The sequence below is a fragment of the Erpetoichthys calabaricus genome, chromosome 6 (assembly GCF_900747795.2).
Source record: "Erpetoichthys calabaricus chromosome 6, fErpCal1.3, whole genome shotgun sequence".
NCBI lineage: Eukaryota > Metazoa > Chordata > Cladistia > Polypteriformes > Polypteridae > Erpetoichthys > Erpetoichthys calabaricus.
In genome coordinates, this window is record NC_041399.2 from 77350340 (window position 1) to 77376597 (window position 26258).

The window sequence follows — 26258 nt, forward strand, 5'->3', positions numbered from 1 at the left end:
ACTGAATGAATGGGATAAATTTGCATTTTTGTCATCAACCCCTCTACCCAATCTGTTGTAATTGCTACATCTCCTTATTATTGCATGTCTAAACATGCATTTTGAATAATGCAGTTAGTCATTAATATAAAGTCGCATTTTATGTGGTTATTAGGTACATTATTACACCAGTGGTCCTCACATTCAGTCCTGTGGTACCCCTCTGGTTGCAGAATTTTGTTCCAACCAGTTTCACTATCTGTGAGTCATTTTATCTTTCTCATTGGTCAGTTAGCTGGCCTTGTATTCTTCTTCTTTATTCTGCATTCAGAAAAATACAGTAGTATGAGATTTTGCATTTATAGTAAACTTTAAAATACTTTTATTATTGCCATACAGATATTCAGTCTCTTTTGTCATTTTCCCATGAATTTGTTTTTTCTACTGATTTAGTTGTTTCCTTATAATGAAATTTAATTATTAGCAGAGCAGACATAAGAGCAAGTAACATTAAATGCTGAAAGCCGGCAGCTCCTTCATAGACAGACCCCCTAACGTGTTTGCTAAAAAATAATGGCTTAAATGATAAAAACAACTAGAAAGGTAGAAAGAAAATAATTATAATAATAATGATGAAAATCATAAAAAATGAAAACAAAAACATTACATTACCTCCATGTAATGTTCACAAATACCTGGTGAAGTTGAATAAAATTTTTGTAAAATTTCTGCATTATTCTAGAAAATAATGTCATAATTAATTAAGACAGAAGTCCAGTTAAAAGTAAAATATGGTTGGGATGAAAACCTGCAGCCACAGTGAGGCCTGGACTAACTGGAAAACTACTGCAATACAGTTTCAATTGAAGGGAGCTGAATAAATTTGACAAATTTGAATTTTTTCACAGACCCTCCTGTTGTAATGACTACATATTCTCACTATTGCATATCTGAGCATGTATAGTAAATTATGCACTACGCTGTCTATATAAATTCATACTGTATAGTGGTTGATTTGATTCTCTAATTAAAGTCACCTTATTTATGACCTTATTTAATCTTGCACCAGTATTGCAAATAAAGTGTTCAATTGCTTAACTGAAACTATTGGATCATAGTGTATAGTGCATTATAATGTAGGGAAAATGTGGTACAGCAGCTAGCGCTGCTTCATCACAGAAATTAGGACTCACGTTCAATTAAAAAAAAACTCATTCGGTTTTATTTTACATTTCCTTTCATAGAGGAAACCAAGATTTGTTCAGTTATACTTTAAATGTATTTAGCTGTAGTACTGATTATGATTTAGTTTGTTTATATTACACAGCTTATTGTTTACAGGTATTGTAAATTAGTCAAATAATTTAGTATATTTAAATATTTAATCTACAATATGTATGTATTAAATTTATACTGAATTCAGTTAAATATGTTTTCTTTTCTTTTCTACCATCTCCAAAAGTACTATGCTTACTGTTTGCTGATACTTGGTAATTACTTGCCATTTATGTTCTAATCTCAAGCCTTCAAATCCAGGATCTTAATTATTAATTAGCACTTGGACATTTGGTCATTCGTTTAAATTCTGGAGCCTTGTTGTAGATCATTGTGCTTTGTTTTGTTTTTGTTTTTTTTTGTTTGTTTAATTTATTTAATTAATTATAAGCAAGTAACATTCCATACAAGCAAGTCAAACTTGACAAGACTAAATTCAGTTCAACCCCCACCCATGTGAATGACAGGAAGGCCAATGACTAGAGTAAAACTTTAAGAGTAGAAAAGAGGGGAGAAAATCCTTTTCTCCAATAGAAATGCTTATTCTAAAATTTTATAAAATAGATCCTGCCACGTTTTAAAAAAGGTTTCAACAGATGCTGTAAGTGAGAATTTGTTTTTTTCCAATTTCAAATAGTATATAACATCAGTTACCCACTGACTTAAAAGAGGTGGGCTAGGATTCTTTCAGGATTCTTCTTACGTGCTAATAGTGAAGTAAAGGCAATTACAGTTTGTTTATCCTTCTCCACTTTAAGCCCTCTAGGAGTACACCAAATACAGCTGTTAATGGATTAGGAGTGATTATAAAACCAATGCTGTCTGAAAGGCATTTAAAGATGTTGGTCAAGAATGATGTTAATGTAGTGCACGCCCAGAATATATGGCCCAATGAGGCTGGAGCTTGATTGCAACGTTTGCAGGTTGGATCTTGCCCTGGAAACATGTTGGACAATTTTAAACAAGATAGCTGTGCTTGATAAAAGATTTTAAGTTGCGCATATGGAGCTAGAGTGAAATCTGAGCATGGTTGCCTTCCACTCCTTTTCTGAAATGTTGATTAAAAGATCCTCTTTCCACTGTACTCTGGGATTTTAGAAAGGAAATGACTTATTTCCTTATATAATAGAAATGCTGTCTGAGTCCTCAAGACTGATCAATATTTCTTCCAGAATAAAAGTAGGTGGGAGGTGAGGAAAATTGGGCAGATTTTGTTTAGCAAAGTTTCTAATTTGGAAATAGTGGAAAATTATTTTGATGGGAAGCTAAATTTGGAGTGTAATTGTTTGTCTGATACTACAAATGAAATTGTTCTATGTATGAAAATTCCAATACCTCTAGTTTTCTTTGTGTAGCTGGAGTGGAATATTTGGCCAGTCTAATCTCTTTGCAACCAAAACTGATCCTTGCTTAATAAGTGGGTCTGCTGTAAAAACTACTATCTTGGCATTTATACCTGTTAAGTGAGAGAATACTTTCTTTCTCTTTAATTCATGATTGAGACCTTTGACATTCCAGCTCAGAAGGTTCACTGTTTGGTCATAGACACGTTGCTTCTGAACTTTTGTTGACATTTTGTAGTCTTATGTAATATTATACTACCTTAATTTAAGATAGATTTAACCTTAATTTCCACTTTTGCCAGGAGTTATTGCTGTGAAGCCTAATGTTGTGTTGGCACTTGCAATTGTAAGAGTTAAAAGGATAGATTAGAAATACAGTAAAACTTTGATTATCCATCACTCAATTAACCATCAGTCTCCATTAACCGTCAGGGCAAAAAAAAAAACATTGTGCATAGCGTCTACCTATTACTACTGCCGCACAGTACTATTTGAGCTACTGTATGTACATTGGAACAGCTCTCCCTTTTGCTAGCACGTAGTGTTTTTCTCCAACCCCAAAAGTCAAGCCACATTTTGAAATCACAGTGTCAGTTACATACCTTCAACTTTAATAGCGTTTCGTAGCTTTTCAGTTTTTTTATAATTAAACTACTATACATTGTTATGACCGATAAACGTATGTGTATGTTGTTGAAATTTTGTCACAAAAAATTGAAATGATTAAATGTTCACGAAACAGTAAAAGCACTTCAAGTATTGCATCAATTTATGGAGTAGGAAGAACAACAGTGCATGATATAATGCACGATGACAATAAAATTGAAAAACATGCCGAAAATGAAAACCACTGACACTAGTGTTATTCTGTATTAATGTTACTGTTCTTCTGCATTGTAATTTTCTTATTAAATGCTGTTATATTATGTTTTAGACCTGCTAGACCACACTTTAAAGGGACCCGACAGACATTGCATTTGATATACAGTATATATATATATAAATATATTTAAAATATAGTATCTCTTATATATATTTCTCTTCTGGTTCGTCCTGCTTCCACTTCAAAACCGGTCCCGCCCACACGCAGCCGACGCGGCATTTCTCGATTCCTATTCATCCTCTTCCATGTCATGCACTATACAGGCCTGCTGAGCGTAATATAGCCAACAAGTACTCGAGGTGCTGCCACAATGGTAAAGTAGCTTTACCACCTTTGCGGGAGCCACCTGTGTCTTTACAAAAGCTTCTTACACAGCAAACATCAGAAGCTACAAATTATTGTGAATGCATTCGAGAATACAACTCTTCTCTAGCGTTTGCTTCCATGGGTGCACAGATAACTCAACCTCCTGGCCACGGACCGTACTGTTTTAAAATACACGGGCAAATTTATCACCAAATCTCTCCACTATACGCTAACACTTCTACCTCTCCAGGATATGGACAGTTGTATGTTTTTGACACAGCTCAAGCTACTGAAGTACGCTTACAAAATAAAGCAAATTCTGCATGCAGCGAAAATGTACTTCTCCAGCTAGATTCCATGCTCAGAACCATCAACCCCTTCGCTAAATCATACAGATAGATAGATAGATAGATAGATAGATAGATAGATAGATAGATAGATAGATAGATAGATAGATAGATAGATAGATAGATAGATAGATAGATAGATAGATAGATAGATAGATAGATAGATAGATAGATAGATAGATAGATAGATACTTTATTAATCTCAAGGGGAAATTCACATACTCCAGCAGCAGCATACTGATAATGCATGAAATTGCTCAGTCCAATCCAACAGCATCTGTACGAATGGTTTTCAAGGAAAACCCTAGGCAGGATTTATGACGATACAATGCCCCGACATGTCACACCGATGTTGCAGCGATTTTCGTCGGAGAAGATGGCGAACCGCCTGACGAAAGGGACATTTGCATCTATCCCATAGGCAACTCCTGTAAACAGTTTTCCACACTCAATATAAATTTCGATCCTATGGTTTACCCACTTTTATTCATTTACGGAGACATTGGCTGGCACAAAGATTTACAACATGTTCCCAATAAAAGAACTGCCAAGCGAATAAGGCTTACTCAATGCCAATTTTACGCGTACAGATTAGCAATGAGGAATACATTTAGTATTTTGCTGTCCAGCGTCAAACTATTCCAACAGTAAGTCGTAGATGTGTATGTTAAAACAGAGAGCGCGCGTCTCAACTATCTCAGATTACATCAACAAGATCTGCACGTGGAACTATCAGACGCACTGCAAGCAAACACTGAAAATAACAACGTACGTGTAGGCAAAATGATCATACAGTATTACCGTCCACATTTCCAGGAAGTCCAAGATACATGCAACAAAACTATCAGGATGCTATGACAATAGTACGTAAATTCGGAAAGCCTGATTTATTTATCACATTCACATGCAGTCCTGCTTGGCTGGAAATTCTACATGCACACTGCGTCTTTCAAGAAGTATTTATTTCTTCTTGATTTCTGAATTCCTTTCTCACCGTTTTCCATTGCTATTCTTACACCGCCGTAGCGGCGTCGGCTAGTATAGAATAAACAGACAGATATTGTATTTTATATACAGTATATACTACAGTTTATAAATTTTGAAAATGGATTTGCTTCAAACCCTTTTTATTGTTTTTGTCTATCAACTGAAAGTCACTTTGACTTTTGTTGTGATCCATCCCTCTTCTTCCAGAGTCACCATACTGAATGTTTTTCTTGTTTTGCTGTATCAATTTGTACTACAGCCATCAATTTCACTACTTCAAGTTTGCCTTTAAGTTTTCTTGTAGCATTTTTCTTTCATGATGGGTACATGCCTCTGTACCTGGGGTGCCTAATAAAGAGATATGGATCTGTACTTTCTGCTACAAGACAGTTCACAAATTGAAGTGTCATGCTCTTCTGTGATGGCTGGATTTAGTCATCTGTTTATTAATCCGTGGACAACAGAAGCAGATATAGAGATTTTTAACTGCCAACACTATGCAGGTGCCTTCTCATTCACAGAGATAGCTGGTATCACAATCTATAGAAAACCTATGTAGATCAAATGTTTTTTGCCTTGTGTGTGCTTTTATCATGCTCAGAATTGCTGAACACTGTGCACACCACCTAATGAGCCCATTTCCTTTTACTACTATGTCATGATAATGAAATTCAGTAAAAAGGCAACTAATTTTGTCACCTCAGTAAAATGCCAAATCATAATACAAATTGCACCATATGAGGAAACCCCTGGTCATTTTAGTAGTTACATTCATATAAAAAGTTATCACCACATGCACACTTTCAAGATTAACCTAATGAAATATACCCAAGTACAATGTGATAAAGATATAATCACCAATATATATTTTGTGGAAGAAATATTCACCTGTGGCGGCATTGTGGCGCAGTGGGTAGCGCTGCTGCCTCGCAGTTAGGAGACCCGGGTTCGCTTCCCGGGTCTTCCCTGCGTGGAGTTTGCATGTTCTCCCAGTGTCTGCTTGGGTTTCCTCTGGGTGCTCCGGTTTCCTCCCACAGTCCAAAGACATGCAAGTTAGGTGCATTGCCGATTCTAAATTGTCCCTAGAGTGTGCTTGGTGTGTGGGTGTGTGTGTGTGTGCCCTGTGGTGGGCTGGTGCACTGCCCAGGGTTTGTTTCCTGCCTTGTGCCCAGTGTTGGCTGGGATTGGCTCCAGCAGACCCCCATGACCCTGTAAGCTAGGATATAGCGGGTTGGATAATGGATGGATGGATGAATATTCATCTGTTGTTGTGGTTTGTGGCAAAAGCATTAGTATTTTGCTAGTCATCTAGAGCTCTTGCTCTTTGACAGTTAATGGCCAGCAGTGCTCGAGTACATCATCCATAGTTGTCATAGGTGCACATTCTGCCAGAGCCTCAACAACAGAATCCTGCTTGTCAGCAAAATAGATGTGCTTGCCACTTTAAAGTCACGGGGTTTGCGTAGTAATGATAGCCATTGTGCACAGGCCTATTGCTCGTTCCATTATGTCATTCTATGAATCTTCTAAATGTTTTTCTGAGATGGTGAAGATCACAGACAGAACTAGATCATTCACAGCTGAAAGTTCAAAATCTGGTGATTGTAGCTGTTGTGACATAAACTTAGTGACTCAGAAAAGATCCACAAACAAAGTCAGGTGCAGAATAAATTGCTCATCTGTTAGTCCACAAATAGTTCTTCCGTCAGTTTTTTTTCTCTGTGGATGTGATTAGAGGGCAAGATGATGCGCTGATGTCCGGCAGTGGATTTCTGATATAGGATATAGGAGTGCGGAGTATATATCTGCTGGTTTGTTTTTTTTTTTTTTTTCAATTCTACAGGCTGTTCTGATGATTCCATTAATTTCTACTTTGTGTATAAAAGGTCAGCATGTACAGCAGAGGCAGAAAAAGAAGTTTCAAAGCATTTGTTGAGTTTTAGAAAACATGGCTGCAGGCTGCACATTGCTCACACAGTCCACCAAAAGAAGGTTAAGCTTGTTATACATGGCATTGTATATACAGTACTTGTGGAACATCTTTACAAAGCTTTTCATGTATCCCTTATTACATGTCAATGTTACTGTTACCCTGTGATACCATTGACTGACACGTGCATTTATGTCAATTTTATAACAACTGAGGGTAAGCTTGATATTTTTCAGCAGAGAATCTGTGTTCAGACCAAGTCCCACTCAGCATACATGACATTGTTGTGCAAATATTGCACCACCATAATTTTCTTTGCCTTACTAATTTAGTTTCATTTCCCATAATTGCAAAGTGAACAGCCACATTTGTGCTCTTAAAGATATGTGCCGTGACATTGACTATATAATTTGGTATGTCATAGTTAGTGTGTTTTGCATTTGAAGGACTGTGCACCCATTTTGCCACAAACTTTAATAAACATAGCAATGACGTAGTAATACAGTAAAGTTTACCCTGTTAGAACAGTTTTTATCCTGTCCGTGCAACGTCCTGGCATGCAGAATAAAGTAAACTCTCAAGCAGTTGTCTCATAGATTCCACTTTCTTGCATTGTATCTTACATAGGATATGGCTTATTTATTTATTTATATATATATATATATATATATATATATATATATATATATGGATCTGCTTTTTTTTAACTTGAATTCATTCCTTGTCTCTATTGCATCTTTACATGATCCACAAAGATTATGTACTCTAAAAAATGTGGTGGCCTTATACCAGTTATTAAATGTGATTGCAGAAAATGCAGAGTCTGCATGATATTTATCATGGACAATCCTAGTAATGGACAATATGGTGCCAGTGTACCTGTCAGCGTGCTGTTTGCTGCTGTTTCCTTTTGCTGTGCTAATTCTGTCTGCGTGAACCTCTACATGTTTTTCCATGTCTGTAATGTGTTATGAGTATCAGACCCTTATGGATATACATTCATTGTTATTGGATCATGTGGTGGATTTAAGGACAGTGATTACTCTCATCATCCTCCTCTTTATTGTCCTATTTTACTCACGATCTTGTCGTCAGGTGTATGTTGCTCATATTGCTTTGAGCAGCACCAGAGGAAGTGCTGTAAGAAGCGCCAGGGTAAATGGAGTGGTGTTTTTTTGAGGATGAAACTGGCTTTGTTTCATTGATCATTTGATGCACGGATCAAGCGGAATCTTTTTGTTATCCTCCGGTCCCTCGACCTTAGATATACTAGTTTTCGACAGCACCAGAGGAAGTGCTGTAAGAAGCGCCAGGGTAAATGGAGTGGTGTTTTTTTGAGGATGAAACTGGCTTTGTTTCATTGATCATTTGATGCACGGATCAAGCGGAATCTTTTTGTTATCCTCCGGTTCCTCAACCTTAGATATACTAGTCTTCGACCTGTACCCATTGATCAGCCAGTTGGATCTCTCCAATGTCTCCATGGATTCCCATGGCTTCATAGTGGTGGAGTTATTTACGGTAAACTTCAGCTACTGGGATCTCCACAACAGTTAGTGAGCGATTGCTCCATTATTAAAATTGCATTGCTCAATGCCAGATCTTTATTAAAAAAATGTATGACCACTTTGCAAAATGTGCCTCAATGCTAAACAAAACACTGCATCTTTGGTCACAGAATATAAGTCCCAATAAAACAATCAAACCAACTACAATTAAAGCTCCATTCTTGGGAACCATACATTACCATTAGATGTTTTAGGAGCTCTGAATGATGTGAGCATTCATCTTCCTTAGTGCTCATGTCTGAACTAGCATCAGGTTCTGTTAGCTCCAAATGGGCTTTGGCATCCAGATTCTTATTCCACGTCTGTTCCCCTTGATCATTTTTGATTCACTTTGTGAGTTGCTGTTGCCCACCTCAATGTTATCTTCAACTGGCACCGTCACTGGTTCGTCTTTTGCGGTGGAATGTGAAGGCTTGAACGCATTTATTTAGAAGTAGAAAACCTTCCTTTTTAACATTGTACTATGGACATGAACCTAGATGGTGCGAGCTAGCTTGTGTGATGTTGGCTTGTAACCCTTGTGACGATATAAGTGAATGATTTTTAATCAGCCTTTATTTATTATTAGGTTTATAGGCATGCACATAAAATCAAGTATGCCTTAATGGAATTCTAGAATAACAATAAAATTGTAAAAGATTTTGTGGGTGCTGTGTGGTACTAAGCAAATTATTGCTGATGCTCAGGCACCAGCAGGCCTCCCTCCATTGTTGCGTATAAGGGAGAATTCTCACCTGTCATTGGGCTTCTGGATCGGTTGAACATAACGCTGTTTCACTTGACTAATGTATTCTGCCAGAGCATGAAATAACCAAAAAATAGATTTTTCTTAATATTTTAAACTGAGCTGATTTAAGATCTATGTTTTATTGCCATTTTCATTTCCTGAGTTTACTTGGTAAAATTTGGCTGTTTGATTTCTTTTTGAAATGTATAGTATTAAAGCAGTCATTTGGTGAAAAGTACTAAAGTATGAATTGAACTGAATGTGTTTAGAACACATTGTCATTTTGCACTAGAGCCTGCTGTTTGTTAATTGATATTGTTAAAAGAGATTAAATAAAACTAATTAATGGAGTACATTGTTAACAGTGAGTTCTCAAAATGAAGAAAATGAGCAAAGAGCATAAAAAGAGCCCCGTGTGTGCAAGAGCCATGATAAAATCCATTTACTGTACCTGCTTTACTTGTTTAGAACAGTTGGACACCAGCACTTGCCATTTCAAATTTATTTAAAAGGTTAATGTTACAAATGGGCCCTGTTTGTGATCCTGCAAAAATAAGATTACAAATTAAGCAGAATTTGACCTCCAAAACCAGCGTTTTTAAATGCTGTGCATTATAAAATTTGAATTTGTTTTCTGCTAAAACATCTATAGTATGTTGAGAGCCTGACATTTTTTCTCTGTGTGGCTACTTAGAGGTTACTCAATTTAGAAAAAGAAGAACCTGATAGATCACGTAATATGAAACACTTCAAAGACTTCTTCTTTGGAAACAAAGGTCAAATTGATCCATAGCTTTGCTGATATTTAGTGTATGTGATGTGTGTAATTTATGTAACACATAGTTCCAGTATTGTATATATAATGTGTTTTTAGTTGCAGAACAAAAATAAAACTTGAAATATGCATTCCAAGTAAAGCATTCCTGAAGATATAGCTTGGGAGTAACAAAGCAGTATAAAGATATGTCAAGAATGTCTGTTTAGTTCAATTATTTTAAAGCAGTGTATATCAGTGTGCAAGTATCCAGGGTAAAAGTTGGTCAAGGTTTGTGATACAGTCAAAAACATGGCCCCAGCAAGTTAGCCAATAAAATGAAATAGAATTATCAAGGTTTAATGTAGCAAAAATATATTGTAGCCCATGTGATCATGATCAGCATAATAAAGGGAAAATTTGATTGGCTTGTCATATGAGCCATTTAGTTAATAAAAAATGTTGTGTGTATATAAAGGGTACCGTGAATATTTGTCTCTGTAATTGTATATATAAAAAGTTTGTCATGGCATAGACTTTGAGGGAGTGTCAACTTGCAGTATGCCCTTCCTGTTAATCTAACAGGAGGAGAAAAATGTAGTCTTCTATACTTGTGACAGTACACTACTGATGATATTAATGACACTACCACTACTACTACTCATAGTATATGCAAAATTCATTTCCGGGGTGCAAACTACTCTGGTGATGGATCACATAGAACACATTTGGAGTTAGTCCGAAATAGACAGTGATCACATTTAACGTGGCTAGAAATGCCACTGTATTTTCTATCCACATGCAACAATCAAGTCAGTGGAAAAGACAGAAGTATTGTATAGGGTGGTGACAGCAGTCAGGTGAGCTAGGAAAAGAATGACTACCCCTGACATCTCTGCAGCTTTACAATTTAATCAGAGAGGTAGTAGCAGCGTATGAAGTCAAGTTACAGTCTCTTTCTTAAGACCATTACAGTTAGCAAACTAAAACTCTAAAGTTCCTTATGCTAGTATGGAATGTCACCTTTCTTCTTGTTGGAGCATTACAAGCAGCCCGTGAGCAAACAATGGAAATGCATTTTAATGCAAGGTATAAATTTCACCTTGCTAAATTATATACAGATACAATCTATATATGAATCGCACATTGAGGAGAAAGCCAGTGTTCATTGTGGGACTTTCTGTAATATGTTTTGAATATTGATAAGGCTTGCTGCTTTAAATAGGTCCAAGGGCTTGATGTGGCCTGCTGCGAAAGTATTTATAGATATTTTTATTTTGAATCTTATCAAAGAATTTCTATGCTCCATTGCCCCTGACATGCTTGTCTGAAAACACAGCATTTGTGAGTCTTTATTGCACTCAGTCTTTTAATCAGAAACTCATTTCTGGATTTGGAATAGGATTAAGCGGGATTGAGAATGTTATGTGAAAGCAGGTGTCCATCTCAGCTTCTAGAGAAAAAGTATGATATAAGTAAAACACTTTTTTTATATTATATTCAGAATTTTTTTTCCACACACATTGATTATTTTATATAATATTTTCAATTTGTGGCATGTTCTACTGTTTACTAACAACAGGTAATCATATTGAAAGGTTTCACAGCCTGTTGAACAATAAGTGGTATTGATTATTCGATGCAATCAACTAATTAACACAAAAAATTACTCTGATCATAATTACTCTAAACGTATCTTCTTCATTGACTAATCGTTCCTATACCTCTCCCAGTATTGCCTGCCAGCATGCTACCATGCTGTGTACGGGTTTGAATTTGCTAATTATGGCAGCAGCTGCACCACATTTTCCAGAGAAAGTTTCCTGCAAATATCATCCAGAATTGTCCTCTGTGCAGGAGTATTTCACTAGAAAGTCTGACAAAATAGTTGTTCTGTATGTAAAGCAGAATGGATGGTATTCTATAGCAGCACTAGTTTTATGCATGAATGCCTGATGGGGAAAACTTTGGAACTGTAGTGCAGCACAAGACATCAGTACCATAAGTAACCCAGTAACATGAAGCCATCCATTGATTGTTCTTGTTGTGATGTGAAGCTGATTGACGCAAGAAATTCACGTTAGTGAGTAGAGTTTGGGTGAAAGTTAGAGCCGCTGTATTTCTTCAGATTTAGATTAGATTAATAGTCTGCTAAATACATTTGCCAGTTGTAACTTTTCTCACTCGTGGGTGCACTGAAGTAAAATAATATTTCAATGCACAGGCTAGCTAAATATGATCAACTAGTCTATTAAATGTAATTACTAGTTCATTTTGAGTTGCATATTCACACTTTGCTAATTATTTATGTCAGGGGTGGCAACTAGTAACTCTTTAACTGCTTTCCTGTAGGTCTGAAAGAAAACTACGTAGTAGTGATAAAATCCTATATAAACAAATAACTGCTTTATTAAGTTATGCTTAGGTATTTTCATCAGTTAATAAATTGTAAATAATTCAATAAACGATCATGCTGACTCAGAAGATATACTTTTAAATGTAGTTTGGTTGTTGCAGCTGATCCAAATCAAACAAAAATTTGCAGCAATGCAACATCCAATACTTCAACTGCAGGTGAGTAACTGATGAGAAACTGGCTTTTAAAAAGAAAAAAGAAAAAACACATTTTGCAATACAGTTCTGACTGGAATTAACTATACACACTGCTCAACTCCATGAAATCCTGAATCTGACTTTTACAAAGTCTAAAAATCAGCACTTCTGAGGTGAAATGTTTCTGTGCTTTTTCAGCCTTCTCACTTAAGTCGGGGTGGATGACCATCCTGCTGCTATGGAAGAGCAACATGTGGAGTTACATTGAACACTGCCAATCAAGTGTTGTGCGTTGTAACAAATTTCTCTAACTTCATTGCTTATTTTCTAAGCCTGAAGAGAAGAGAGCATTTTTAGCTGAACTATTCTGAGTGAAGTCATTTGTGTGCAGTATTTTCTACAACAGCGAATGATGCAGGATTTTTGATGGTTTTTGTTTGATGATGTACATGTAAAAGGGATGTGGTAGCCTATTTATTAAGGTAAATAGTAGGTTGACTTTCTAAAAAGGGAAACATTGCCAAAGAACATTAAGAATTTAAACATGAAAAAGCTGATTTACATGTGTATTGTCTGCTCTTCTTGTCTCCATATTAATATTCAATATGTGAAAAAAATTATCATACAGTAACAAATCAAATGCAGAGCTCTGCCAGGAAATAACATACAGTATACAGGTTGCACTGATATGGTTGGCCCTAATAAATACATAAATGTTTAAATGTGATGATGACAATAACAAATAATGGGAAATGAAAAAAAAATGCTTGCTATGCAGACATGGCCCTTTTGGAATAAAGCGCAAATCTGTACCAGGGTGGGTAGTGCCAAAATTAACTGTTACAGAAAAGCTTTACATAATTATTTAATTCCCTACTACTGCAAACATGTAGAATGTTGGTTTTACCTTAGTCTTATCTTTAGGAGATTTTAATTGCCGTCTCCTGCAATATTCTCTTTAGTTGAAATCATTTATGCTTTGCAAACATTATTAAATTGCTTTATTCCAAATACAAGTATACAAGCCAACCCTCTTGGATTTAGAAAAAAACATTGCAGTTGTTTTCACAATTTCTATGAATAAGCATCTGTGTTAACAGCTCAATGTAATTTGATTTAGAATGAATTTATATACATATATGTTTATATGATCATTTATTTAAATTGATTACATTCAAGCTGACAGCCTTCATGTAAAAATTCAAAATATACCTGTCTCACACGTGACTCCTTTCTCTTTGTTATAATAAAAAAAATGCCATGACTTTGTTAGTGGCAATCCTAGTTCAATGTATATTGATATAAGTATTTTATTTATTTTGGTTTACTCTTTTGTGATATCTATACTATTGTCTTCCATGAGTGCAGGATGATAGTATCATAGTGTCATCATAGTGATGATTGTTATTGTGGCACTAAGCCTGCATTTGTTTAATTTAGCATGCCTTTGGTGAAAGGGGGTGTTGCAGTGGTCGTTTTTCAAATGAAATAAACAAAACAATGCCTGTCTGGTGTAATCATTTTTGGTCACACTAGACAGCCTATTTTGATGTTTTATTTTGCATTCTGGTGCTTTTATTTTTATTCTCATAGAACATTAGAGTGTTTCAGGCAGGAACTCACATTTGCTTGCGTAGCTAAGGTGAATGCCCATAAAGCCACCCAACTGGCTCCCTTTTTAACCTAGTGTAAGGAACTAAAAAGTTTACATTTCAAGCTGACATCTTGCTACGACCCCCTGTTGCTTTTTTAATTTAGAAACCCCTTTTTGTGCTTCCTGCAAGTAATGGCGCTTTAGTATTTTGTATGTAGACAGCCATGAAATTAAATCACTGTGGTCTGCATTCAGTGTGCTTTGTACTTCATACAATGTATATTTCATTTCCACTTTTTATTATATTACATTGCTTTTCTTTCCATTATTATACTTTCTTGCCTTTTTTCATTATTAGGCACAATCATTCCATAAGAAAATATTTCTTGGGTTCTATCGGGAGAATTACTGAGAAAGCTCTTTGTTCCCTAAGATTTCTAGCATGGCAGAGGTTGAAGCCCTAGTTAAACAAAGTTTGTTTCATTGTAACACTACTGTCATAAAGTTATAAAAATTGTTATCACACCTTGAGAATGAGAGGTCCATAGCGCTTGAACCTGAAACACACTGGACAAGACAACACAATGAGAGCATGTCAGCTGACACAGAGAGAGAGAATGCGATAGATCATCATAAATGCTACAGCAGCACTCACCCTGCCAATGTTCATTTGGGGTCTCCTGATGTAGACTGTTTGTGGACTGTGCTGAGTGAGTCTTGAATACAAGCTATGAATAAAATCATCACTTGTGTCGTAATTATTTTTTGTTATCATTGTGTTTATTTTGTTGTGGCTTGTGAGTGTTGAGTGTTGGTAAAATAATATTAATAGCTCTGTGTTTGGAGAGGATGTTCTGGTACAGACTGGTCTTTGTTCCCCCATGGCCTTTGAAAGAATTGGTAGAATCAGGCAACAAGGCCTATACTCCTCTTCTTAAGATGGAAAATGGCACGGAGAGAGCCTGCAGCATGCCAACTTCCTTTTATTGAAGCCCCTGACATACCATTGTTAAAGCTCAGACACAACTCATCCCAGGCTAGCCCAAGAAAGAAAATATATACAGGTAATTATGTCGTAAAACACTAGCCCACTCAATTCACCATGTTGTTCTTCTTAACAATGAAAGTCAGGGGAGGATATTACAATAGCTTAGTTTCCTTTAAAATTAGATATTCTTAAACATTAAATTCTTTTCCTGTTTAAACATTTTAAAATATTATATTGTTAGGCACTAACAATAAAAATATTAACTTGTATGCTAGATATTATTCTACATTATAAATATAATATCTATATAAGGAGTGTGTTAAAAAGAACGCTGCTTAGAGTTCAACTAGTGTTTGCTTTTGAAAACCATTTCATTCCAGTTGTTTAGAAATTCTTTGGGGGAAATCTTTCTTGCTAGTTACCTTGAATGTGATTGTCATGTACCCTAGTAACCTTGGCACTTTTCTTTTAGTGCAGCTAATCTCCTTTTCTGATACTGTATATTTCCAGTGCAGAAATCAGTCACTAATATGGATATAAGCAATTTAGAGCTCTGAAGAGAAGTGATCAGTTATCACATTTCAAACACATTTTTTAACTGCAATGGCTACATTTTGCTGAAGTGGTTCAGATATTTTTAGTATACTGCTGTGCCCTTTATCCTAGATAACATAAAAAACATAAAGTAGTCTAGAGTGACGTAGTGATTAGCACTGTTAATAACTGGATGATAAGTTAACTATTGACTGTAATTAGAGAGTGTTGGCATATATGAAGGGCTGGCATCTTGTCCAGTGTTGCTTCTGCTTTGTACCCATTTCTGTCAAGATAAGCTCCAGATCCCTACAACCCTTAATTGGATTATGTGGTTCAAAAAGCGGATTTTAAAATCTGTATTGTAAATAACTAGCTGCCTTTATGCAGTTGTTTCTTTGTAGAATTCATCACATTTTTTTAAAAGGCAATGGGATATGATGTGATAATCACTTCTTAAAAAATATTTCATTGCTTTGATAGAAAGTGTAACATTTTTTTAATGGCACCAAAAACAACAAGTTGTAAGTTTTGATGTTTATAATATTTGTGAGTTTTATTTTCTTTTTCCTTAAAAGTTTGCCTTCTACTAAAAATAGTAGCGCCTCTTCTCGCATGCTCTACTAAGTTTCCAGTTTATGCCTTCTGCTGAATGTTACATGCTATATATTATTATTTTCTTTGGCAACTGATTCAGATATTTGCCAGTTAGAATCTTTGCTTTTGACAGATTTGTAACTAAAGCCTGACCATGTCACATGCACCAAAGCATTCCCTTCATGCTCGACTTTTTTTAATTGAAGCATCAAAGTCATAGCTCAACTAAATTCACTTACGAGCTGGCGATCACAATTAACAGTTTTTAAGCTTTTGCTATTAATTTCCAAAGAATGTTTGAAGAAATGTGCTTTGCTGTTTAGTTATGCTTTGTGTCTTTGAGAGTAGACGGCACAGTCAATAAAGAGCACTAAAATAATGACTGGTTGCTCCACTGAATAAATCTTAGTTAATTTGTTAGAAATAAAATAACACTTCTAAATTGCAGTATAACATTTATATTTTTGGGACTCTTTTTGTTATCAACATTTGTACATCAAGCCAGGCAAAGTAACAGAAGGCCATTTCCTGTAGGTCAGGTTTACTAACTCAGTATTGATGTGTTTGAGTCCTGTCATGCTTTACATGTCAGGTCTGGTCAGTTGCCATCTTGTAGTTACCTCAATGCATGAGTATTTGTACGTCCCCTGTGATGGACTGTTACACCATTCCGTGAGAGTCAATACCAGACTGTTGTAATCCCATGAACAGCATGCTCAGGAAATGTGACATGCATTAAAGATTACTATAACACAACTAAGAGTGAAATACAGAGATTTGTAGATTGAATATATCAATGATACAGCTTCTGCCTGTGATGGTGGTGATGATGACGATGATGATAGTGGGCTTTAATTGAGTCTAGGGTCAATATACAGTTGTTATTTTAGCTTTAAAACACATTCTTTTTACGTTTAAAGGAAAACTTAGCAAGCAGAACTGCTTTGCACTGAATATTTCATTCACCCAAATGCAGTGTGTAAATAATTCTCACAAGTAAATTTAAATAGAGTACCTTCCTTAATACTGCTATGGACCACAAATGCCTGCAGAGAGTGGTAAAGACTGATGAGAAGATCACCAGTACCCCACTGCCCTCTCTGCAGAGCATCTACAACTGCAGAGTCTGAAGGAGAACTGCCTCAATCCTCAGGGACCCCACCCACCCCCAACATGAACTGTTCACACTTCTACCCTCAGGCAGGAGGTATAGAAGTATGCAATGCAGGACTTCCAGGCTAAAGAACTCTTTCTTTCCCAAGGCCATTAGACTCCTAAATAACTGACTGGAATTTATAACCATGGTTCACCTCATTCTGTCTACCTCACGCAACTGTATTTGACTTGTTCATCACACACCTACCTGCACAATTACACTTTATACTTCTATTCTGTTTTTATACTTTATGCTGCCTCTGTTACTTATTATCTATCTGCTACTTATTATTTATGTTTATCTTTATACAATGGTTTTGGCATTTGGTGTGGATAGTAAAGAAATATTTGTATTGTACAGGGAAATGTGTTTCCTTACTGTGCACATGACAATAAACTTTGAACGTGAACTTAATAGTGTTTGTACTTGTTAGTCACTGCTGTCAAATACAATCCATAGTATTTTAAAGGACATCTGTTTGTTAAAATAGATTTTGCTGCTTGATGTGCTGATTAATGAGAGAATTAATACAGAATCTCTTAATTTTCTTTTTGGTGTTTGCTCAAACAATGATATCTGAAAGAGCTATGTAATTTGATGCTCCTCATTGTTTATTTATGGTACATCTTATCTTTATTTGGAATAGTGTCAAAACAGGCCTGTCATTGTTTTAAACTTGTTTTCAAATCAAACAAAGTATGTGCAGTTATCCAAAAGCAATATTTAAGAGAATGTTGGGAAGTACTGTATTTGGAAATAAAAATACAAATGTGTTTCTATCAAGTAAAAAAAAATTATTTTATTGTTGATGCTCTGATGATTAATACCAGAATAGTTTTTCCTTGTTTATAATGGTCAAATCAAAAGCTTTTCCTTAAGTTTAGCTAGTGTGTCTCTTTATGCTGAATATGCTAATTGTCATTTTAAGACAGCGTTCAGTGTACTAAAATGCCTGGTTTTAGCAGCAGTATATGCAAAGAACTCTCATGCCCTGTACCATTACCTACCGCTGGGTGTTTAAATTAAGAAATCATTAATGCTGCTCTTATTTTGCAAACCATATGCCTTTGGGTTTTTTCTCAGCTTTAGCAATGAACAAATATATGTTACAGTATGCAGAAAATGAGTTAGCACAAGCTGCTGGCATATACTGCAGAACATAGACCAGATTTTAAGTGATCCATCTGGATTGCATTTAATACAGTATACCCATATGTGTACACATATTTAGTCAGTTTCTTAGAAAGATATTGTAAAAGAAAGATTGTTTGAAAACTTCAGTCAAAGACCTAATAACTTTCGGTTCTCTCTATAAAAGAATCAAATTAGAAGTTTCTTCTGTTTTTCTATTTCATTCTCAACACATGAATTGAGGTGTCTTCATACAATTTGTACCTAGAAATTGAAAGGAAGATAATGAGTGGACTGTTGTTTGTTTGACCTGTTCAGTTCCTTTATCAGTAAAGATAAAAGGATTACCAAAATGACTTTCACATTCTTACCCTAGGTGTGGTTTACAGATGTAGGTTATTCTTTTGTTTACTTTTTAAAATAAGAAAGGAAAATACTTTTATTCCGCACAATTAATATAACAAGAATTTTTTTTTTTCCTGTTATAATTAGTGGCTAGATGTGATGCGATTTCTCTGAGTCCAGTGTTCTGTCCCCTATCCCTTCATATTTTCCCATAGTGTTTCCCGTAGACATGAGTACTAGGGTGTTGTACCATGTTAGCCATTATGAATGTAGTGACAAGTCAAGTAAAATGACACTTTTTATTGGCTAACTAAAAAAGATTACAATATGCAACCTTTCGAAGCAACTCAGGCCCCTTCTTCAGGCAAGATATAATACAGAAACTGGAGTTCCCTGTGTTTATATAGACACCAGGACAGATACAACATTGGAAAACCTTTAAGTGAGACATCTAAAATGTAAAAACTTAATAGACCTCTTCAAGCTAAGTCTATTAAGTCTATAGTTTTTTTACATTTAAGATGTCTCACTGAAAGGTTTTACAATGTTGTTATTTTTCCTAGTGTGTATATAAACAGGAAACTCCAGTTTCTATATTACATCTTGCCTGAAGAAGGGGCCTGAGTTGCTTCGAAAGCTTGCATATTGTAATCTTTTTTAGTTAGCCAATAAAGGGTGTCATTTTACTTGTCACTGTAGACATGAAACATCTTAATATGACGGTATTCATTTTAAATTAGATGATAACAATGAACATATTTGTGGACCACATTTGTTTCTGATTTGAAAACAAAAAAATAAGAAAAAATTGTTTTGGACTGTTACACAAAACAATTATGTGATTCTTAGTAAGTATCCCAGCTCTTATACTGTTCATAGATACTTAAGTGTTACATTTCAATTAAAACATTTTTTACAACTTATTACATTTTAATAAATTAGGATTTTTATGATAATTATATCTTGCCTGAAGAAGGGGCCTGAGTTGCCTCGAAAGCTTGCATATTATAATCTTTTTTTAGCTAGCCAATAAAAGGTGTCGTTTTACTTGACTCACTACATTCATAATGGCTAACACGGTACAACACCCTAGCACTACAAGCATTTGTTAAGAATTCTTCAATAATAATCTCTCAGCACGTTTGTGAAAATGTTCTTAAATGGGAAGTTAGGATTAAGGCAGCTTCCAGGCAAATCCAGGAGACTGGGTTCAAATCCGAGTTCCATTCACTGTCCAAGTGAAGTTTGCACATTTTCTCTGTATCTGCACGGGGCTTCTCTTCAGGCACTTGAGTTTTCCTTCCATTTTAGGTTAATTGGTGGCTCATTATGAGTGAGTTATGACTTTGAGTATGTCCATGATTGTATCTAATGATAGAATGGTGACGTAAGTAAGTCTACTGTATAACATAAGTATATTTTTAAAAAATACTCCAAACTAGTTGGTCACTATCTTTTACAGCAGTTGTTCATTGTTAAAAATATGAGGGTGAGTCAAAAGTTATCTGCACTACAGTTATATTAAAACGTCTTTTGGCAGCACAGTCTTATCAGCATACAAGGTCCCTGTCTGCCCAGTCACTGCTGTGCAGGTGAGAACCTGTTACGTCAGATCATTTGTAACTGCTGCGCGAGAAGCTATGGCTGCCCCACTTGTGATTTGCACGAAAGAAGAGCAATGTGCAATAATTCATTTTTTGTAATCTGAGGGTGTGCCTGGTGCTGATATTTATTGAAGACTTTATGCACAGTATGGTGAAAGTGTTTTGTCATGTGAATGAATGGAGAAGTTCAAGGAAGATCGTACAAGTGTTACCCATGAAGAAGGAGCTGAATGCCCATCCATGACTGATGACAACAATGATTGTGCACGTGAAATGATTCTGTTCAATAGACGAGACAGACTTGGGTTTCGATAGAAGATTCATTTCTGATGAAGAGGTGAAGACAGCAGTGCATTCATGCTCACAGCTCAGCCTAAAACATTTTTTAATGAAGAAATACGAAAGCTTGTTGACAGATGGACAAAGTGTATTGAAAAGAAGGGAGATTATGTCATAGAATTTATGTATTTGTCTTTTCTGAAAGTTGATTAAAATAAATTCTACAGCTGGAGTGTGGGTAATTTTTGACTCACCCTCATAGCAAAATGAACCAAAACATAAAAGCTATCAAAACTGTTTTTCATTACATTACATTCTCTAAATGCAACCAGCGCTTATTTCTCCTCCATAAACTCAAACTATTTAAAGTAGACAAGGACCTCATGTTGTTCTTTTATCGCAGTCTGATCCAGTATGTAATCACTTTCAGTTTCATTGCCTGGTTTAATAGTCTGACAAACCAAAACTCAAAAAAGCTCCAGCAGATTACGAAGTATACAGCTAAAGTTATTGGGTCTGATGTAGATGATTTGACTAGTGTGTGTCAGAGGGCAATGTTAAAGAAACTGGAAATCATCTCATCTGATGACAGACATCCATTACATATAGAACTAAACTTCAGTAAATCAGGAAGGATAGTCGCTTTGAAAACCCACACAAATTGCTCCAGAAATTCCTTTCTTCCTTGTGCAATTTGACTTTTCAATAAGAAATATCACAGATAATGATTAAGGTTTTGATATATATCCTGTAACCTTTTTTTTTTGGATATAAATATGCATTATCTAACTGCCTTACCTTAACCTGTCTTGTTTCTATTTGTTTGTTTTATTTCATTCTGTCTGTTATTAGATGCAACTGAGAAGGCAAATTTCATGTGTTCTTGTGTAAACATGACTAAATAAAGAAACCTTAAACCTTATTGTAGGAAATGGTTGACTCTTCATGAGAAGATTAAATTCCAAACTTGGTCAATTGAGCCAAAGGTTTAAAGTCTTTGTTTAAAAGGCTAAGCCACTCCTTACTGTGTACAATTCCATATTACTGGGTATGTGGTCTATACTTTTGTGGATATCGCTTCAAGTTTCTAAATGCAGTTATAGAATTGTTACTTCTCTGATTAGGTTAAGATGGATATCAATACTCTGTTACAGGGTCGTACATCTCCATGGTCTCCATGCATATCTGTGTGATAAGAAGGAGAGAATGGATGAAGTATCTTTCTGTGTCTCTCTACATTTACATGATTATTATCTTACATCTATCGATACATTTATTTTCAAGCCTAATAATCCACTTCAGCATTGTGGGAAGTACACAAAGTAAATCATATTGCAGGAGGTGCATAGTATGACACCTTGGTGAGTGCTTAAAAAACAATATTTACAAAGCAGATGATTAATCCCTGCAATGCTTTTTTTTTTCCATTGTTTCATAGTTTGTTTTTTTTTTTTTTTTTGCTTTTTGCTTCTTATATCACTGTATACCCTAGTAGAATGTACTGAGAAGTCTCTCAAGCAGAGGTGCTCTTGTTTTAAAGGAATGTACACTACAGACACTGTTGGCTAGTCATCTCCAATATATCTCTGAAATAGAGGTGTGACCAAAAGGGGTGTATCTCATCTCTGTTATCTGACCTTATTTTTCAGTTTTAGACTACCCTGCTTTCAGTTTTTGTCCATGGTTGTGTTCCGGTCAATACCTATCTAGTTCCGTCCTTGAGAGGCCTCTGGCTTTTTCCTTACTCTTTTGTGGTGTTCATTTTAGCCCTTTGGATGTTCCCCATGAGAAGGCAGAGCAGTTTGTGGAAATAGCTGTACATTATTGAATTACTGTCAGTTATGCTTTTTTTTTTTAAATTGTAAAATCCAGAAACCACATATTAATAAAACTACCCTTAACTGAAAGCTTATGTTCATTTAATGAACTGACAGAAGATGCATGAAATTGACACACATTTAAAGCTGTATTATAGGTTTATAGGGTCATTATTGTCAGTGACATTGTTACTAATGCAACATGCAACATGTCACCACTCTCCACAGCCCACCTATATAAAATGAGGCATTTGGTTGCTTAGTATTTTTTAACCATTTACCAAAAAGTTATACAAAATTAATTTGAGTGAGCAAAAAACTATAGATTTAATAATATAATATAAAATACTATAAATAAATAGAGGCAAAAGAGACATTATACAGTGCATCCGTAAAGTATTCACAGCGCATCACTTTTTCCACATTTTGTTATGTTACAGCCTTATTCCAAAATGGATTAAATTCATTTTTTTCCTCAGAATTCTACACACAACACCCCATAATGACAACGTGAAAAAAGTTTACTTGAGATTTTTGCAAATAAATTAAAAATAAAAAAAATTGAGAAAGCACATGTACATAAGTATTCACAGCCTTTGCCATGAAGCTCAAAATTAAGCTCAGGTGCATCCTGTTTCTCCTGATCATCCTTGAGATGTTTCTGCAGCTTAATTGAAGTCCACCTGTGGTAAATTCAGTTGCTTGGACATGATTTGGAAAGGCACACACCTGTCTATATAAGGTCCCACAGTTGACAGTTCATGTCAGAGCACAAACCAAGCATGAAGTCAAAGGAATTGTCTGTAGACCTCCGAGACAGGATTGTCTCAAGGCACAAATCTGGGGAAGGTTACAGAAACATTTCTGCTGCTTTGAAGGTCCCAATGAGCACAGTGGCCTCCATCATCCATAAGTGGAAGAGGTTCGAAACCACCAGGACTCTTCCTAGAGCTGGCCGGCCATCTAAACTGAGCGATCGGGGGAGAAGGGCCTTAGTCAGGGAGGTGACCAAGAACCCGATGGTCACTCTGTCAGAGCTCCAGAGGTCCTCTGTGGAGAGAGGAGAACCTTCCAGAAGGACAACCATCTCTGCAGCAATCCACCAATCAGGCCTGCATGGTAGAGTGGCCAGACGGAAGCCACTCCTTAGTAAAAGGCACATGGCAGCCCGCCTGGAGTTTGCCAAAAGGCACCTGAAGGACTCTCAGACCATGAGAAAGTTCTGAACTCTTTGGTGTGAATGCCAGGCGTCACGTTTGGAGGAAACCAGGCACCGCTCATCACCAGGCCAATACCATCCCTACAGTGAAGCATGGTGGTGGCAGCATCATGCTATGGGGATGTGCTAAGTTTGTGGCATCAAATTCAACAAGACTTGAGGCTGTAATTGCTGCCAAAGGTGCATCAACAAAGTATTGAGCAAAGGCTGTGAATACATATGTACATGTGATTTCTCATTTTTTTTATTTTTAATAAATTTGCAAAAACGTCAAGTAAACTTTTTTCACGTTGTCATTATGGGGTGTTGTGTGTAGAATTCTGAGGAAAAAAATGAATTTAATCCTTTTTGGAATAAGGCTGTAACATAACAAAAGGTGGAAAAAGTGATGCGCTGTGAATACTTTCTGGATGCACTGTATACTGCAAAATGTTAACATTATGATAATGCACAAGTCATAACAAAATAACATGCCTCATAAAGTTGTGCTGTATTTTTCATCTGAAGCCCTGCTTGTTAGAGACTATGTTGTAAAAAATAAAGAAAACTAACTACAGTAATGTTTATGTCACCCTGTATATAATACAGTATCATTTTCATAAGGAATTTAGAATATTAGATACCACATTATCTCTGTGCTGGCATTAAACTGTCATTAAATCATTGGAGTTTATACTTTGCTACAGCTGCTTCATTCCTTAATAGTTGGCAGCCACTTAAAGTTCAAAAATCAATTAACAAAACACATGCCTTTAGTGATATTTAGTCTGATTCATCTCTCAGATGAATTTTCCTGAAGATAGAAAAAAATAATTGCAGTGTATTAAGGGAAAGGAATTTGTGAATAATACTTAATTATTACCTATAACCATTAATGAAACAGCTTTCTGTAGGGGTACATGTAGGTGTTGTTTTTTTATTTTTTGCATCCACAAATTAGTAAAAAAAAAAAAAAAGCATGAACACTTCTCTCACAATCAAGTTTTACATTTGTGAAGGTACATGAAATACCAGGCTGCCTAGGACCTGAGGTACCCGATTGATTCCATTCCTAGCAATTCTTTATAACCTATACAATGTGATGATGGTTGTGTAACTTTATTTTTCATCTCAATAGTTAGAGAAATGAGAACCCAAGGAAACTCTGCACCAAAAAGGGCTTAGAAGCATACATGTTCAACAGTTTTTAAAAATATGTTTCTAATTTTCACAGTTTATGCAGTGTGAACATTATTCATCTTCATCACTCTGGGAAAAGTAAAAAGCAAAGTCATAAGGTTAATTGAGATGAACGACTGACTTCATCTACTGCATGCCCTCAGCCAAGCTGTTCAGCAGTGAGACCGAACACAAGCTCGACATGTTTAACTCATCATTTAACCTGCACTGTTTTGCAGGTGCCAGCCAAGTAATTTGAAACCAGTCTAGCTTTTTGGTGTCCCAGGCAAAGTGTCTACAGTACATAATATGGCAAGCAATGAGTGTAACAAACCTAAAAAAAAAACACTTTAAAATCTAACAGAAGCCAAGCTGGCAAAGGGGAGGGAGTGACAGTTCTACAGTATACTGGAATGAAATTGACTGCAATATAAACTACCAGTCCAGCAGTTTTTCAAATGGATGGATAAGCAAACAATGTTTATTTAAGTTCTTGAGCTGCAACACCATCAAGCACAAGATGTCAGTCAGTACTGGAAAGAGCACCTGTCTGTCACAGAGCAAAAATAGAATATGCTTATTGTAATATTTGAAACATATTGAATGTAGTGAGAAGTAAAGCAGAATGACACCTTTTATTGGCTAACTAAAAAGATTACAATATGTAAGCTTTCGATGCAACTCAGGCCTCTTCTTCAGACAAGATGTAAATATACTGTATTGTACAATTTTATTGTATTTAACATTGTGTTTTTCACAGTCTTTAATAGAATGGCTTTCATCACTTAATGTATGAGCATGAAAACACAAGAGAATGTAGTGCATGCATTAAAAAAATAGTAAGTACTAAAAATTCATTTCTTGCAAAATCCAGAGTCTTTGGTTCTCTCCAGTGGCCTGACCAGAGCTTGAATTCCAAACTGTACTAACATGTGCTCTTCTAATTTTCTGGCCTGAGTAAATTAACGTAATCTAGTTGGTTTCTTTTTAAATATGGTGCACACTACTCCCACCTCATTTTAAAAGTGCTGAGTGAGTGGCTTGTCAATCAAATCTAGAATAATTGTCGAAGTATATAGACCAGCAGCAACACCCATCACTGCACCACTTATCACTCTTACATGTATTAAGGGCCAGTACTGTACAGATACACTATTTAAATTCATTTTACTATTCAGTGCACT

General features: G+C 35.8%; 1 protein-coding gene across 2 annotated transcripts in view; it reads left to right on the forward strand.

The window, feature by feature from the left end:
- Nucleotides 1–26258, forward strand: part of LOC114653416 (lethal(3)malignant brain tumor-like protein 4) — a 527140-nt gene that overhangs the window by 355420 nt on the left and 145462 nt on the right. The window lies entirely within an intron of this gene.